This window comes from Gopherus flavomarginatus, chromosome 7, assembly GCF_025201925.1.
Source record: "Gopherus flavomarginatus isolate rGopFla2 chromosome 7, rGopFla2.mat.asm, whole genome shotgun sequence".
Lineage (NCBI taxonomy): Eukaryota > Metazoa > Chordata > Testudines > Testudinidae > Gopherus > Gopherus flavomarginatus.
In genome coordinates, this window is record NC_066623.1 from 96,498,297 (window position 1) to 96,516,800 (window position 18,504).

The 18,504-nt window shown below is 42.9% G+C and overlaps 1 pseudogene; it reads left to right on the forward strand.

The window, feature by feature from the left end:
- The first annotated feature begins 1,532 nt into the window (after positions 1-1,532).
- LOC127056018 (protein wntless homolog) lies at positions 1,533-16,965 on the forward strand (annotated as a pseudogene).
- Positions 16,966-18,504: the final 1,539 nt, after the last annotated feature.

Consider the following 18,504-nt stretch of genomic DNA (forward strand, 5'->3'; position numbering starts at 1 on the left):
TAGTCATGTCCGGACAATTATTTTACTTAGTCTGATATGGAACATCTAAGAATACTGTGTGTGGTTTTGTTGGTGTTTTGTTTACTTCCTCCCTCTTCTCTCCCCTATCTCCAACTGTAGTCTATTTCTCCTGTTTGTGTGGTTCTTACACACTAGCAGCAGGACAGAGAAACCCTTTTTTTTGAATAGGAAAAGGTGACTGTAAAACCACAAAAATTGGCAGAGGATAGGTATGGGGCGTGAAACTATTAGATTTTAAAGTGATGTAAAATGCAGAGGAAGTCATTTGCAGTACACAAGAAGTTCTATTTGGCCAACAAAACCCAGAAATTATTCAGCATGTTCTTGAACTTTTCAATAAAAGGGTTCTTCGTTGGAAATGATGTTTTGTTGAAACAGACACTTTTGGCGGGAGCGTATCCGGCTGGATTAAGCAGTCATCAGGAAGGTTTCTCAGGCCCAGGAATTTCTGGTCAAATCCAGAGAGAGAGAGACCCCAGAATAGCCAGTAAGCTGGGGGAGAGAGCACTTGCCTCTGATGTGGGTGAGCCGTGTGTCTCCCTACTGTGCCATTCTCTCACAGTGAAGGTGAATACTCTGCCCCCTAGGCTATCAGCTGGTCTGGGTTGGGTGTCTCTGCCTGTCCTGCTGGAGCTGTTCTACTTGGTATAAATAATTAAGCATTCAGTGGAAGAGACTGACTCTGTACCCCACTTGGCATATGGGAGAACAAAGTTCAAGTCCCTGCTCTAAATTAGGAAGAGCAGGGATCTGAGCCTGGATTTCCACCATCCCAGGAGAGTGCCCTGGCCAGCAGGCTACTGACTACTCTGGGCCCTGGCTCATGCTCTCATCATTTTCACAAAACCTTTGGAAAGCTCATGGATTCTTCCGGTGTGCAACAGGTACTGTTTCTGAAATCCCACAGCTCTAATATGCATACAGAGTACTTCCATCACAGGTGTGAGCCTTGATAGGCTAAATACAGCACAGAAATGTAAGTGCCCCTATGGGTCCCCTGTCCTTGTGTTCTTACCATTGCCTGTAGGTTTGCATGTTCTTCGAGATTCAATTTCACTTTCAAATTGCCTGAGGCATATATTGTAGGGGACAATCCTACACTAACCCCAGCCTGTGAATCTGACTAGCCCGTCCATCTCCAACTTCTATCGTTAGATGTGCACATTGCCTGTACAGCTGTCTCAGTATACTGAGCTTGCAAAGCACTCTTAGTGGTGATATAGTGTTTACCAGCCCAACAGCATCTACACGGGCTTTTGCCCGCACAGTTATGTTGGCCAGGGATCGCACCCCTGACCAACCTCTTTATGCCAGCAAGAGTTTGTAGTGTAGAGCTAGCCTATGGTTCTGTGACTAAAGAACTAAAAGAAGCACCTGCTGAATGGGCAGTTCTGGCTCTCCTCACAGCTGAGGAGGCTCTGAGACTGCCATAAATAGCTGCTGCATGATTTGGAAGGGGAGGAGGGGCAAGATAGTGTCCTGTGATTCACTTTTGTGTTCCTGCTCCTTTTAAAGCAGCCAAGCACCAATCTAAATCACAGCTCTCAGAAGAGGGGAGGCAGATCCAGTCTTGCCTCAGCAGCCAGGGCCGAGCCTGTCTCCTTCCCATCCCCACATCACTTTTCAAGCCTTCAGTTTTGCTGGTGTAGGGGGCGAAATATGGCTGGGGCAGTTACAGAAAACATGAGCACTAAAAAGCTGTGCATTGTTGGACGGATCTTGCTGATTTCCCAAGTCATTGCTTTTCTAGTGGGAGGTCTGATGGGTAAGTGTTAAAGGTGCAAACTTTCTCCTTCCCTCTGTCCTGTTTAGTTATGTGTTGCTGAATTGCTTCTATGAACATGCATCTTCCCCAGACCTCCTTGTGGACTCCAGTGGCTACCAGGAAAGAAGGGGCAGAGGGGAAAAAGGTGGTACTGTCTAGTTTCAATATCTGCTTGGAGAGGAAGGGAAACTTGAATAAGAACTTTGATACTAAAAACCTTTAACTTCTTTGGTGCAGTTGCAGGAAGTAACCTAATCTTCAGTTAAACAAGTAATAACAAAAACGACAGCTGGGAACTGCTCCAGCAGAAGAATCTTGTTTATCTGTAATTGTTCTGTGATGGTGGTGTGTTTTTTCTCTTTGAAGTCTCTCTGATTTCATTTCAGGAACTCTGCCAAGAGGAGGCTCAGTACAAGTTACAGAGGGGGTGGGGTTTGCTTCATGAGGTGGGTTCTTGGCAGATATGGAAGAGATTGAGGAGGCATTTTGGTAGAGTGACACTTGGGGTTTTCTGTGTTTGTGATGATGGTTTTTTGAAGAGCTCCTTTCTCATGTCAGGGAAACGGGGAAATGCCGCTGGGGGGGTTTATGGCTCATGGCTTTTTGAAGAGCTCCTTTCTCATGCCAGGGAAGCTGCTAAGCAGATTCTCATAGCAGCAAGAAAATTTGCTTCCTTAAACCAATCTGAATGACTTGCCCAAGTTCACATAGGAATTCTGTTGCAAAGGAGATAATGGCACTTGGCTCTCCCAGTCCAATTCTTTCACCACATGATCATCCTTCCTGGCCAGATGTGATATTTAGCATGGAAAGGGATCACAAGTAGTAAGTGGTGTCACTCTTCATTATTTTAAAAGACTTTAAAATTGCATTGGAGGTGCTGATGGTGCACTGTCAAGTAAATGACATTACTTCCACTCTCTATGGCACTGTCCATTTACCTTGTAGTCCTTTTAAATAACTGCCATTTGGTATGTGTCTTCACAGATGATCATAAAAATTGGGACATTTGATTTTCATCAACTGCTTGTTGAGTGATGCAAAACCAGAACCAGCTATTGTGAATGTGCCCAACACAGCTGGTCCTAGCTGAGCTGTTTCACCGGCTGCAGGGAGAAATGCCATTGTGGGGGTTCATGGGCCATTGCTTCATGGGATGGAGTATCTGCATGCTCAGAGCTTGGGGTGAGACCTTGGTGAATCAGGGCACATGTCCCTTTTTTAAAAACCATAACTACTTCCTTCCTAATAAGAGTCCCCACACCTGTTATTCCCCTCACTGCACTGCACACCCCAGCTCTAAGCACAAGACCAGGTGGTTGTTATAAGCTATTCTGTTGGCTTTGTGTGTCTCTGCCCTAATGAAGTTTTCCGGAATATTGAGCTAATGCCTCCTGATGTAGCTATTAATATTAAATACAGCAGACATGAATATTCTGTCTCAGGTCTTTATAAGGAACCGGAGGCATGGCAGGAAATAGCAGTGTGATGTTTTGGTTTCCACAGATGGTGGATTCCAGGTGAAATCTTTTTACTCACTGCCAGGTTTGCAATAGTTACTGGAAACTTTTGCAACTAGAATGTTGCTCAACAGGATTTCAGAGCTTCCTTAGTTTCATATCCATTACGTGCAGCTTGTGCAACCTTTATTGGGAACAATGTGGTGCTAGGAATGCAGTAGTCCCTTTTTAGCTCTAAGAAAGGAGAGGATCTAGCCAAAGTGACATGGACATCATACATTCAGCCTTCACTCCGATCTACCTTGCCAATTGCAGGTTGCTGATGCCCTTATATATAGTATTTTTTTGCAGGGTGGGGGGAATCGTTGCATAGGTAGATGCTTAGAGTACAAAAGCAACAACAAATGCATGATCTCCACTTGTAACTGGAGGACTAAGTTGTTCAGTGGCAGGCTCTGTTGATGAGGAATGCCACTTCTAATCCTCTGGCAAGAAAGTTTGAAACCAGCTCATGCTCTGCTGATTTTACAAGGCAGGATTTAAAATGTTATCATTTATTCTGGCCAGTATTTCTACTCTGGCTTTAATCTGTCAGTAGCTCATAGCTGTCGCAAGGGGTGACTGCACTTCCCCTCCTACTTGTGCAGAGTCCTGGTGATGGCCTTCCAGCTAGTAAAACCATATTGCCTGAAGCAGTTAAATCCTGTTTTCATCCTGGTTTAACTGCTAGTCGGGATGGACTCAGTGTTAAACCTATTTATTAAAGCAGAAATCTGAACTAGAACAGTGGTTTTAGCACAGCTTGGCCAAGAGCTACTAGCCAGCGAAACCCTATCAAAACAGCTTCTGGTAAGTGTAAAACCAAGAAGTGTATAAACATTTCTACTCTGGCTTCATTACTGCTGCATTATCCTTAATGAAAAGGAGGGATTGGGCCCTGATATCACAATGTCCATGGAATTACCCATGTGCCTAACTACCTTGCTGAATGGGGACCCTGTAATCAGAACTGGCGCTAGGCATAAACAGACTAAGCAATTGCTTATGGCCCTGAGCAGCTCAAAGTGGGCACCCTATTTGCTTTTTGTTTGTTTATTGGGGGGAATGCTCCTATGAAAGGCCCACAAAGGGGTAGCACTACCTCTGCCTGTCATGTTTTCTAGAGCCTTGCCTACTACTCTAGGTCTCTGGAAGCCACAAAGAATGCATATTCTAGATGTCTCATCATAAATGTGCCTGGACCGGATTCTGATCTAGTTTATACTTATTTTAATTTCCTTGACTTCATGGGAATGTCTCCTGATCTACACTGATGTGAAGTCCAAAATCAGGCCCAATAAGGCCTTTTTCATCTTAGAATTTTTGCCAAGAATTTCCACTCTTGTGAACATGAATGGTAGATAGGATGGGAGTGGTCATGCAGACAAGGCTCTCTAAGCTGTCTAGAGCCACTTGGTGCAGGGCTAGACAACAGGAAGATGTAGCCACGCAGAGCCCTGTTTACACTTGTGCTCCCATAGTTACTATGTTCCATTGCTGAAGCTGAACTACTGGTAGCAATGGTGGGAAACTTTTGGCAAAGAACTCTAGTATAGACAAGGCCTCTTTACCAGAGCAAGAAACAGAAGGATGTAGAATTGGGTGCCACTGGTAGTACCAGTATGTGTAATTATCTGACTGGAATGTACTTGTCCCGTTATCAGAGTCTCCATCCAGAGGCTGAACAGGCTTGTTCTGCAGTTTACTGCAGCCAGGATCCCAGCTGAGGACCTCATGCTTGGAGCAATATCTTCAGAGGGGAGCTTAGAGAGTGTCCCTCTGGCACAAGCAGATGTTGGTTTTTAACTTATACTTGCATAAGCAGAAGGGTTACTAGGAAACATCCTCTTTTTAAGACCTGCTGGAAGGGATTCACTGGCATAGAGGAGTTGGTCCTATGTGCATACCTGAGGAAGGGTCGGTGGTGAATACTGCACAAAAAGCAGTTAGTCATTGTGCCATGGATTTGCAGATTTTATGAATTTGGTTTGTGTTTCCTTTTTAGCTCCAAGTGCCACTACAGCTGTGCATTATAAGTCATAAAATGCATAAATGTACAAAAACCCGACCACCAAACCAAATGGCTAATGCCCTGGGGATCCAGCCAGTGTGAGAAGATCCAAGATCTTGACGAGGAAATGAGCAGACCAATAGACATCGGTGATATTGGTTTGCCGTTCACTTCCCCCTACCCAACAGGGAGATGAGCTCCTGGCTCCAGTTCATGATTGTCACCATGCAGCTGGACATCGTGTTCAAGATGGATAATGGCATCAGTAAGTCACTTACTAACTACCCCCATGCTGCTTGATCAAAATATCTACCTCTGGCATTTTTTAATGGATTTTTTTTAAAAAACTAAGCAATTTTTTTCCAGCTTCAAGTGACAATAAAGCTTGAACATTCCTGAACAGAAGTGCTCCTAGCACAGTTCAGAACTTCGGAATGATTGTAGAGGAGAAAAGTAGACATCCTGGGGGAGCTATTACTGCTTGATATGCTTGGTTAGCATTAATTGTATTACAGCAGCACCTAGAAGCCTCATTTTGCTAGTCCCTATACAAACATATGGCATGAAACGGTATCTGCCCTGAGGATTTTATAGTCTAAATTCCTCTGTGTTCTGCAGTGTTGTGTGTGTCAGCTCAGCTGCCTCATGCTCTCCCCTCCATCAGTAGCACTGGTTCAGGGGTGCTCTGTGTAGTGTTTTGGCTTCCTTCAGCCTGACGGTGCTCTATGAATGTAAAATGTTACAATGGGCATCTTAGCCTCCAGTGCAAGTATATCGGAAAGTGAGAGTGTTCAAAGCTGGGCGGTCAGGGTAACACTGACATGCCCTCTTCTCTCGATCGTGCTATGCTAGCCAGGGGCAACTCCAGACAATTCGCCTCAAACTTGCAGGTCAGTGTGGCAGCAACTGCTCTTCCATTTTACATGTCAGGGACCAAAAAGGGATGATCTTGTCTAGAGATTTATTCTAATCTGTAAAAATGGGTACAAATGGATACATTGGTAAAATGAATGTAATATCCATCTCACCAGGAGGCTGAGACCACATGAATCTGGGCCAGTAGGTGAACACTTCAGTCTCCCTGGACATTCTATAACAGACTTAAAAGTAACTATTCTTGAACAAAAAAAAATAGCAGAACTAAAATTCATTTGCAAATTTAACACCATTAATTTGGGCTCGAATAGGGACTGGGAGTGGCTGGCTCATTACAAAAGCAGCTTTGCCTCTCCTGGAATTGACACCTCCTCATCTGTTATTGGGAGTGGACCACATCCATCCTGATCGAATTGGCCCTGTCAACACTGGTTCTCCACTTGTGAGGTAACTCCCTTCTCTTCATGTGTCGTCATATAATGCCTGCATCTGTAATTTTCACTCCATGCCTCTGAAGAAGTGAGGTTTTTTACCTACGAAAGCTTATGCCCAAATAAATCTTAGTCTTTAAGGTGCCACCGGACTCCTTGTTGTTTTTGTGCTTCTAATATGACTTGCACTCTTCATTTGAAGAGCTCTCTGAGTGTGAAGCGCTATTGTTCAGAGGCAAGTAGCATGTAGTGTACAGTTTGGTTCTGCAGAGATGGAAATAATGACTCTTAATTACAGTGTGAACTGACTTATTAATAGAAGAAGGTTGGGCTTGTGATTTAGACCCTGCCCTAGGACTTAGGGTGAGTGAGTTCAATTCCTGGCTTTGCTACAGACCTCCTGTTTGACTACGGGTAACTCACCTCACTTCTCTGACCAACTTCAAGCTGCCACTGCAGCTCTTCTGTGCAGCTTGGAGCTGGTTAGCAGATTTCCCACAGAACTTGCTTTGTGTAGATTTTCCGGCCAGAAGGGACCATGATCATCTGGTCTGACCTCCTTGGGTGAGACACAAAATCTCACCCACTGAGGAGAAGTCACAAACCAACGCACATGCTCTTAGGAAGCCAACAAGCTCCTGAGACACAGCCTGGTCCCATTCTGTCTGAGTTTCTCTCACTAGTCTCAGAGAAAACTGCGTTTTCTGAAAGCTCCCACCATCCCTGTAGGTATCTCATCCCAACTACCATATTGCTCAGTGGTGTCTTTGTATTTTCATATGTGGGGAATTACACCTGAATAAAGTTACTTTCATTCTAGAATAGAGTGTTTGTATGGAGAGCTATACTGGCACAGCTATAGTGGTATAATAATACTGCTATATGTCTCCCAGTCAGTTCCCCCATGAAGACCAGGCCTTCGTTATAGGGTGAAGATAATTAAGTCTTTCCTCTGCCCAGTTGTCTAGCCTGTCCATCTAGGGTCCAGCGGTCCAGCCACAGTGTCCCCATGATGGCTGCTCCATTGTTTGGGTAGTTAAATTCATTCAGTCCCAGACGTTTGCAATCACTGGTCTTGTGACAGTATCTATCTGTGGGTGAGGGCACAGAAACTGTCTGCTGCCTTCTCTTCAACTCACACAGCACATAAATCACATTTTGGAAACCAATCAATAATTGTTACAGAGCACCCCTCCTTTCATTATAGGGGCATAAACCAACTCAAAGTGGATCACACATGGGGGCCCTTTGAAAATCCCAGCTTTGGCAAATAGAATTTAGATGGTAATGCTACAAGTGAGTGAGCTCTATTATGCCTAGAGAAGAGTACCATAATTGAGCAGCTGGCTCTTTGACCTGTTCTCAAGTAAGGTCATAAACATCTAACCCTCCAGGATGGGCTAAGGGTGGCTTTTCAAAAGCAATCAGTGTTGGCCAATCTTTATTCCCATTGATTTCAGTGGGGCAGAGTTAGGCCACTGCTGATTGCCTTTGAAAATCCCTCTCTAAATCACCACCCGAGAGAGACATCCTTGAATTTTATCACAGTACCTCTCCTCCTTCCCTGAGCCGACATTGCCTACAGTTCGTGTTGTAATTATTTTGGTTGGTTGTTACCCTTGCAGAAGACAATGCAGAGATTACATTTGACATGTCACTGGCTTATTGTGATGACATGGTCGCTGAATGGACAGAAATGGCACATGCAGTACAGACCCAAAAGCTAAAATGCTCCTTTGCATCTTCAAAAGTAAATTATGGGACAAAATTTAGAGAGGGTTCCACTACTTCTTTAGTATTCTTATGCTTCACAGGATTTAGCTGCTGCATCCATGTGTCCTGAATGAGTGTTTGATTGCCCTATCTGGACATTGCCCTGTGATCAAAGCCTTAACTAGAGGAAAACAGACTAGACCTAGTAGTGAGTACATCTTTTGAGTAGAAAGATTGCCTTGTGGGTCAGACAGCGAGTCAGGAGATCTAGGTTCTGTCCCTACTCTAACAGCCTTCTGGCATGACCTTGGGCAAAGCACTTGTTGCTCAATTTCTCCTGTTGTTAAAAGGAGCAGGGAGGGAAAAGGAAATAATGCCTGTCATCACTGTGGAGTAGGGAGAGTTAATCCACTAATGTTTGTAATATGCTTGGAGATCCTTAGGAGATGATATAGCTGTGCAAGGTCTATGCATTATGCAAAATATTCGGACGTGATTGGAGCACAAATGAGGTGAGAGGAGATGAAAGAAAGTTCATTTGCCTTAGTTATCCCTGTTTTGTGTTTTGCAACAGTATCATTTACTGTAACTACTATAGTCATTTTTTAAAATAAATGACAACTCAGTAACATGTTTCAGCTTCAGGTATCTGCTTAACCAACTGTTCCACTTCACAACTGAAAGGCAATATCGTAATGTAATTGCCTGTCTTATTCCACAATCTTGCTTTCCCTGAAAAGGGAATATTCAGGATATGATAAGTAGTTCATACTGTGCATTGCCACAATTTAAAGCAGTAACTGTTACGGTGAACAGAACCAAACCTAATCATGGTAAGGTCAATTAAGTGTGAACAATGCTGACTTTGTATTTTCCCTCTCTATGCTATTCCACCGGACTAGAGAACATGAAGGCCGATTCTATGATTGTGATATGCTGCCTTTCATGGAAATTGGAAGGGTGTCTCACTTATTCTACCTCCTCAACATTCAACTGCCTGTGAATGAAAGTCAGGGAGTTAATGTGGGCACTGGAGAAATAAAGGATGTTTGCCTGATAGTAAGTGTGTGTCATTTTTATCACTTGCCTTCAGTAAATGATATCATATATCTTAACCACTACCACAAGTGGACTGGGACAACCAATTTTATTTCATCTGTGCCTCACAGGGCAACTTCTAGTCATCACCAATCTGCACAAAATTGAATTGAATTGATGATTTATCAGTAAAATACCCTAGTTCCTATTCATAATCCATTGAGCTATCTAGCCACCACCCTTGTGGCACGGAGAACCAGAAGAGTTTTTGTTTAAAATTCATTAGAGCTCACTCTTGAGTTTTATAAAGGAAAACTCAGATAGACCCCACAGCTTCACACCACTGTTATCTCCAAGACTTTTTGTTGGATTGGGAAACTGAGTGGGGGCTCTTAACTTCTCTGTCACCATTTGAACCCAGTTCACAGCTGTAATGTTCATTGCATTATATGAAATGAGTTAGTTTCCAACCAGCTCTTAAGGTTCCCATCACAAAAACACCACTATCACTGTCACTAATTGGCATCCTTGTTGTCAGTCTTCACTGAGTGAGGAGGAGCAAGTTGACAGCCTTCATGTGATGCTTCTGTTAAGTGTTGGTGTTGTGTTGTGAAAATTAACCAACATGCCAATGTCATCAATTGGCCACCAGACATTGTATTACTGACCTCCCAGTGAACATAGCAATGATTATACTATCTCAAACCACCCTTTTCAGGACCAAAAAGAAAAGTTGGGCCAGTCCTCTGAATATACCAACTTAATATAGAAGGGATGTCCAGGGAAAAAGCAGATTACCTCTCAAGGACCCTCAAAGACCATTACATTGACCTTGTGGCCCTCCAAAAAACACATGTGAAAGAAGATAAAGGTGCCAGACATAAAATCTGTGTCTATACCAAAATTGCTGCTGTCAACCATCCAGAACATGGGCTAGCAGTGTACATGCAAAATGAATTAGAGGATGTGGAAGTTTTGGAAGAATCATCAACCGGTGGAAGAGAGATCAGCATGGTTGGAATCAGGGACATCATTATAGTAAACATATACAAGCCACCTAACATCATGTTGCCTGATCTCATCTCACCTTCCCTTCCCTAAAGGGGCCATCTACACGGACAACTTTAACAGGCATCACGAAGACTGGGGAAACTACTCAAATGACACCGCTGGGGAACAGATCACATAATGGGCCCCTGCCCCGAAGACTTCCACCTGCTCTATGATCCGAAACAATCCGGATCTTTTTAGTCTGCAAGGTGGACAATGAATCACAATCCTGACCTGTGTTTTGTGACCTGAGTGCAGGTGTCCCATTGGCCACAACAAGAACCATCCTGAGTTACTTCCTGCATAGCCAACATCACCCAATCATCCTCCAGAAGTGCCTCTTCTGCAGTCTGTGCCAAAGCTGCATGGGAATTTCTGAAAGGTTGATTGACCTGCCTATGCTTCAGAAAAAAAACATCAAATCCCACAGCTCGAACCAATACCTAGAAACTTCGTACACTTTTGAAACATTCTAAAATTGACCGCTAAGAAGTACATCCCGCTCAGTGACTGCAAGGCTTTCACCCCCTGCTGGACAAAAGAATCTGAATCCCTCCTGAGGGAATAGGAAAGGAGCAGCGACCCAGATAAAGCCACTGTGCTACTTGAGTCCTTGAATTCAGTGTCCCTGGAAAAGTGGAAAGAGACTTGTTTTGTTTGTTTTGTTTGAAAGCCTTGATTTCACCCATTGGAGTCATAAGGCATGGGCTCTTTTGCAGCAACTTGGAGGATCCCAGCCAGTAACGCGATGCTTGGCAAAGGTGACCATAAATGCTATTGCCTCTCATCATCTTCTTCTTTCTAATAGCTAGACGCTGACAGACAAGGTTACATGCCAGGAGGTCCAGCAGGAATTCCATAGAAACCTTCAACAATGCCCAGAGAAATCCCCATTCTCCTCCCCATATTCTGTTGAGATCGATGTTGCACAGTTGGAAACCACAAACCGGAAAGCTGCAGGGGTTGATGGCGTTCCTCCAGGGTTTCTCAAGAACCTGGTGAGACGGGGATGGGAATGGCTGGAGTGCTTTTTACTGCTGTGCATAGAACTGGAGAAGTGCCAATGAGCTGGCAACAGGCAACAGTGGTTACCCTATTGAAGCCTGGGAAAGCCCAGAGGATGCAGCCAGCTACTGCCCCATCTCTCTCCTCTCAATCATCAGTAAGCTCACGGAATGGGTGCTACACCACCATCTGTCTGACATTATCGAAGACATCCTCCCAGCGGAGCAGGCAGGATTTTGCCTGAAGAGGAATTGCTGTGACCAAGCACAAACAACGAGGAGTCCTTGTGGCACCTTAGAGACTAACAAATTTATTTGAGCATAAGCTTTTGTGGGTTAGAACCCACTTCATCAGATGCATAAAGTGGAAAAATACGGGAGCAGCTATAAATACATGAAAGGATGGGGATTGCTTTACCAAGTATGAGGTCAGTCTAACGAGAGAAATCAATTAACAGCAGGATACCAAGGGAGGAAAAATAACTTTGAAGTGGTAAGAGAGTGGCCCATTACAAACAGTTGACAAGAAAGTGTGAGTAACAATAGGGAGAAATTAGTGTTGGGGAAATTTAAGTTTAGGTTTATAATGACCCAACCACTCCCAGTCTTTTTTCAGGCCTAATCTGATGGTATCCAGTTTGCAAATTAATTCCAGTTCTGCAGCTTCATGTTGGAGTCTGTTTTTGAAGTTTTTTTTATTTTGTTGTTGAAGAATTGCCACTTTTAGGTCTGTTCTTGAGTGACCAGAGAGATTGAAGTGTTCTCCTACTGGTTTTTGAATGTTATGATTCCTGATGTCAGATTTGTGTCCATTTATTCTTTTGCGTAGAGACTATCCGGTTTGGCCACTGTACGTGGCAGAGGGGCATTGCTTGCACATGATGGCATATATCACACTGATAGATGTGCAGGTGAATGAGCTCTGGATGGTGTGGCTGATGTGGTTAGGTCCTATCCACATATCTATTCAGGGGATACCATCATAGGATTATCATCCTGATTATCACTACAATAGTTTTTTTTTCTCCTGCTGATAATAGCCCACCTTAATTGATTACACTCGTTATAGTTGGTATGGCAATGCCCATGTTTTTCATAGTGTGTGTGTGTGTGTGTGTGTGTGTGTGTAATATCTTCCTACTGTATTTTCCACTGCATGCATCCGATGAAGTGGGTTTTAGCCCACAAAAGTTTATGCTCAAATAAATGTTAGTCTGAAAGGTGCCACAAGTACTCCTGTTCTTTTGACAGGTTATGCTGTTCCCTCTCCTGATCTGAATTGTAAGTTGTTGGGTTTTTTGTTTTGTTTTTCCCTCTGGGGCAGTTCATTTCATTGCTGATTGGGAGCGTTATCCTACAGCATTTATACGATTTTCTGGTTAAAGTTGCCTGTTCACGCTGGAAGTTCTTTCAGCTGCCTTAATTTTTATTGCAGGCTGAAATAAGGTAACATGATTAGTTCCAGCATCCCAGTCCTCTTGCAGGAGTCTTCTAAGATTGGTTGGTGATTAGTTAAGCCCTGCCTTTTCATGCCAGTGGAGCAGAAGTGACAACTCCAGCTTAGCCTCTTTAGCCTGCAGAAGTTTTAATATTTTATCCCTCATTAACACCATGTCAAGTGCTTAGGGAGAACAACAAAGCATCAGCTCTGGGACTGAGCTGGGGAAGGAACTATGAAGCATATACCCTCACTCAGACGGAAGCTGCAGTCTGAAGCGTCCATTGAATACACACTAGAAGCATGAATTAGGATAGCTGAAAGCAGACTAATTACCTGGATGATTGTTTCTGTAAATACCACTCTGCCAAGTAGTTATTTCCTTTAACTGGTATGCTCAGCTGATGGCATTCATTACAATAGCTGGCATCTGTCTCTGCCTCTACTTCTTGTTTCTGTGCTTCCTGGTGTTTTAAAGTTTTTCAGAACTTCCATGGAAAGTCATTAAGTCTCTTACCCATAAAGAAGACTTGCAGGATTCAGTATCAGGTTGGAAAAGATCAAATAAATACCATGAGAGGGAGAGACGGATGGAGGGACTCTGTGTGTGTGTGTGTGTGTGTGTGTGTGTGTGTGTGTGTGTGTGTGTGTGTGTGTGTGTGTGTGTGTGTGTGTGTGTGTGTGTGTGTGTGTGTGTGTGTGTGTGTGTGTGTGTGTGTGTGTGTGTGTGTGTGTGTGTGTGTTGTGCGTTCTGATAACTCTTACTTGGGAGACTGGAGTCTGGTCCACTGATTTAATTGCAAGTCAGCTCCCAATTGGTTTCTGCTGCAGGGGAGAAAAGGAATGTCCCCTCTAGATTTCTGAACGTGCTCAAAATGTCCATTGTGCTATTACAGACGCTCCCCGACTTACACAAAATTCTAGTTATGCAAGGCGTTCTGGAACAGAATGCTTGTTTAAGTCAGAAATGTATACTCGACCATTAGGCACAAAAGAACAAACAAAAAATCCAACCATAACTCCTACTTCTAGCTTCCAGAACTTTTTCTGTAAGTGTGGATTTGTGTAAATCGGGTTTGCGTAACCCGGAGGGTGTCTGTATTAATGATGGATTATTTTCCAAAAATAGTTAAGCCCCTATTGAACATTTCCTAGTAGATATTATCACAGGTGGAATCTTTTATCTTAGGTGATTATCTCACAGGACTATGTTATTTACTCCAATAAAAATGTCATATGCAGCACATGTGGTGATTGGGCCTACAAATTTACGCTAATTGTGAACTCAGCTGAATGAAAGTTTATAAAATGTCACAATAACCTATACCAAATGTTGATGTGAAAAGATGCAAGTGATCCAAAACCCCTGAATTAGTCCAAACAAAAAGGCCTACTGATTTAACTGAAAGATTTTGTTAAGAGCATGCCTAGCAGAAGTACCGAAGGTCTGACCAACCTCTTTGTTAACTAAAGAGGAAGAATTAACAGAGCCGGGGTACAATGTATGGACAAGGAGCCAAATACTACCTTCTGTCCAATTGTAATCTAGTGCTAAGTTTTCTTTATCATTCATCTCTGGGGTATCTCAGTACTGTGCAGGGAAAGTCAATGACCATAGCAAGGTCCATAGTGGATATCACAGAGGATTTTGCATCCTGCCATTCTTTGGTTATCAGAAGATATGGTAGAAAGCCTTTATTTAAAAGGGGGGCAAATGTTTGGTAAGTCTAACTCCCCATTTAGAAATACATCATAATTTGAGCTAAAATTTTCAAAAGCAACTCAATGATTTAGTATCAGAGGGGTAGCCATGTTAGTCTGGATCTGTAAAAAGCAACAAAGAGTCCTGTGGCACCTTATAGACTAACAGATCATTGGAGCGTCTGACAAAGTGGGTATTCACCCATGAAAGCTTATGCTCCAATACATCTGTTAGTCTATAAGGTTCCACAGGACTCTTTGTTGCTTTTTTCAGTGATTTAGGTGTCTTAAGTCTGGTTCCTAAGTCAATTAGGCACACTTGAAAATTTCACTTTTTGTTCCTTAAGTACCTCCTTTGTCCCCGGCTAAGTAGGTCAGAATTCTGTCCGGTCTCATACTGTAAGCGTGGTGGGAGTGTAAATGGTTAAGCATGGAAGCTTGGGGCTGTCAAATTTGCTGCTGTTTTAATTAAACCTTTTGATTAAGTTGAAGTGGTGCCTCCAGCACATTCACTTAGTAAATCACCTTCACTCTATGCTGTATCATTTCACAAAAGGAAATGTAATGGAAAGCAGTAATAATCTCAGACACTTAAACCCCTTCTCTGTGCATCTGGGGAGAATTCAGATGTGTAAGGGAATGAAGAACGTTGGCTGTCACTCCTAGAGGATGTGCGCGAGTCTGTTTTTGTTTGTAGTTTTTTTTTAAATGCTGTCTGTGTACCCAGGAGCTGAATATCAGCTTCAAGTTCTTGATGGTCATCACCTTGATTTGTGCTGCCATGACTATCATCATCTTCATTGTCCGGCAGGTGTGTGTGCCGAAAGGTAATCCTGCACGAAAGCATTCCTGCATTGTGTTGTGACAGCTCAAGTTCATCTTCCTTCAGTCTGGAGTGAGAAGGGTCATAGTCAAAAAGGCCATTCAGTACCATGGATTTTCATCAGTGTCTCCAACACTACGCAGCTTCTTGAGGCTTATCCAAGATGCTTCCTCTGGGACTAATCCCCTTTTCTGCGCTGAACAATGCCCTTGAAAAACTAAGTCTTCCAGTGTTGCACTGGCGGAGGGATTTCTGTTCTAGAAATTACAAGGCAGCACATTGGGTTAGTGAGTAGAAAGGGGGAGACACCTTCAGGAAGAAATGGTTATGATTCTTGGTTAACTACAAGCCCTATGGCTCTGGTTTTGTGTGTAAAAGTGCCTTCTCATGGGCTGCAGTGGTGATGTAGAGATATGTGATGTCTGAACATAGAGCCCTTTGAAATGCTTATAGAAAACAATGCACGAGTGTGAGCTGCATGGTTATATCTTAGTTCTAAAAATAATATATGGAGACAGTTATATCTCATAGAACTGGAAGTGACCCGGAAAGGTCATCGAGTCCAGCCCCCTGCCTTCACTAGCAGGACCAAGTACTGATTTTGCCCTAGATCCCTAAGTGGTCCCCTCAAGGATTGAACTCATGACTCTGGGTTTAGCAGGCCAATGCTAAAACCACTGATGTGTCAGTGGGTTTCTATTTACCTAATAGATTTTGCATGAATTTGCTTGAGCAATTCCACCACCTGCTCTGTCCATTGTCCTGTATTTTATTACAATCCCATTCTCTGTGTGTGCATTCATGTTCAGTTCTGGGTGGTAAGCCAAACATTTGGTCCATTATCCATCCAAAAAACAACTTGTGGGCTTTGTATTTAAGAGAGACACACACACACGCACCCACCCATCCTACCTACCTTGATTATATCTAGGTGCTCATTCAACATATTTGAGGCTCTTCCTTACTTGCCTGGCCCTATTGAATCTCTGCTTTCTCATGGACAGGTGGCTGAAGGGCACTGGAAATGGGGGAACTTGTTCACAGGGTACATGAATGGTGCCTTCTTCACAGGCATTTATGGGATGTGGAACCTTTGTCTTCGCTCTTCTGTTCCTGTATGCGCCTTCACATGAGAAATTTGGCGAAGATCAGCAACTAACGTAAGCTGGGCTGTGGAGCTGTTCTTAATCCATTGCATACTGAAGTAAAGTGGTGGTTACTGCTGTTTGCACATCCAGCAGAACTGTACCAGTAGAGGGCCCAGTGAGAGAATCCTAGAGCTGGTGAAATGTCTAGCGAGCATCTGTTTCTCCAAGGGAAATTTGTATTGTTATTGGCTGGATTTAGAGCTCTTAGCACATGGCAGCAAATGAAAAAACAGATCTGGAAAGTAACAAATTGCAAATGCCCCTTGCCGTTCCTTGGGACATAGGTGCTACTGACATTTTTTTAGACACTGGTAATAAACCACTAAAAAATGTGCTTTAGGGAATGACTGACTGGATCATCCAATAGGTATTTTACTTCTCTAACTTCTCCAATTCTACACAAAGATATTTTTCTTTTTGAGGAACACTGTAAAGTTACTCACTTTAAAAAAAAATGTTATTGTCCTGACCTACATTTCAAATAATACTTTGGATTATTAAAATGACCTTTAAAAATCTAATTCTGTTTGTTCAGTTTCTGCATTTCTCCCAGCATGGCCAATGAAAATAAACTAGTTGGGTTCACTAACTGGGAAAGCTCTGTCCATCAGAGACCTTGCAACTAAGGGTTTTCTTCCTGACTATACTACTGACTTCTTCTGTGATCCTGGGCATGTCACTCAGCTTTGTTTTATTGGCTTAGAAACTGAAGCACAGGGAAATAAATTTACCTAGGTTTCTGGATTGCTTTGAAATGGTCAGCTGAAAGAAAAAACCTAAGTATTGCAAAGTTTTTTTTTATCACCCCTTTTTTCTTGGTTTTTAATGTAGTCAGTTTCAATATCAGTTTTTCATGCACTAGACCAGTGGTTTGCAACCTTTTGTTCATTTGCAGACCTCTTAAAAAATTCCAAATTGAAGTGTGGACCCCACTGAAGAGCTTAGACATAGTCTGCAGATCCTCAGGGGTCAGCAGACCACAGGTTTGAAAACTACTGCACTAGACCCCTGTCTCTTCCAATCTAGCACAACATTGCTCAAGTTTACATCACTAATAGGGAATCTTTTTTGTTTGTTTTTGTTAAGCATTCATCGTAAAGAGAATGTGACCTTCAAATTGGTTTGGGGGTTTGAAAAAAGATCTTTATGCCACTTTTAAAATTTGGAGCCAAATTTGACCTAGCAGTGTCTCATCAATCAGCAAGTCTTTCTCTTTTTCCTTTTTAAATCAAAGTAAAAATCTCCAAACTTTTTTTTGTGATTTAGGATGAGAAGTGTGGAGAAACTTCAGTTCAACTCAAACCACCAGGCTGGCTGGGCCAATAGAAGTTTGTAACCTGCTTGCAAGGAGGCCTAGGAGTAACTGCTATGCCATCATCTTTAAGACAAACCTGAACTGAAATACAAGATACCGGGCTACTCAACAATTTCGATGAGAAGCTACATCAAACTGCTCACTTTATAATTTATAATTGGTCTTCTCTGAGCAGGGGTATTGGATAGGCCCTTATGCATCATTCCACCCCTCAGTCCATAGAAACACCTGCCAAAGATACTACAGCTTAGGGTCCCCCCACATACTCAGGGATCTGGACACCAGCTGTTAGTACTTCAGAATCCTGGGCTGAATCAGACAGCTTTTGAGGTGGGGGCCCTGCAGACTTTTCCATGATGGTGGACAAATCCCAATCCCTAACCATAGAAGGATCTCTGAGGGGACTTCTGCAGAGATTTCTAGCCCAAAGCCTCATCCTGCAGGTTTTATTGCAGGAGAAGACAAATTTGCCCAACATTTGTTAACTTTCTTTAATGTGGTAGCTTTATTTTTTGTGGATGGGCAAAGCAGGAGTGTCAGCTACATGTACCCTTTTTTACCACTTATTTTCTGGGATAGGTGTAGAATATTCTATAATATAATCTCTGCGCCAGGAATTGGTCAGCTAGTGAACCCCACATATTTAGGAATCTATAGTTAAGATATTTTCT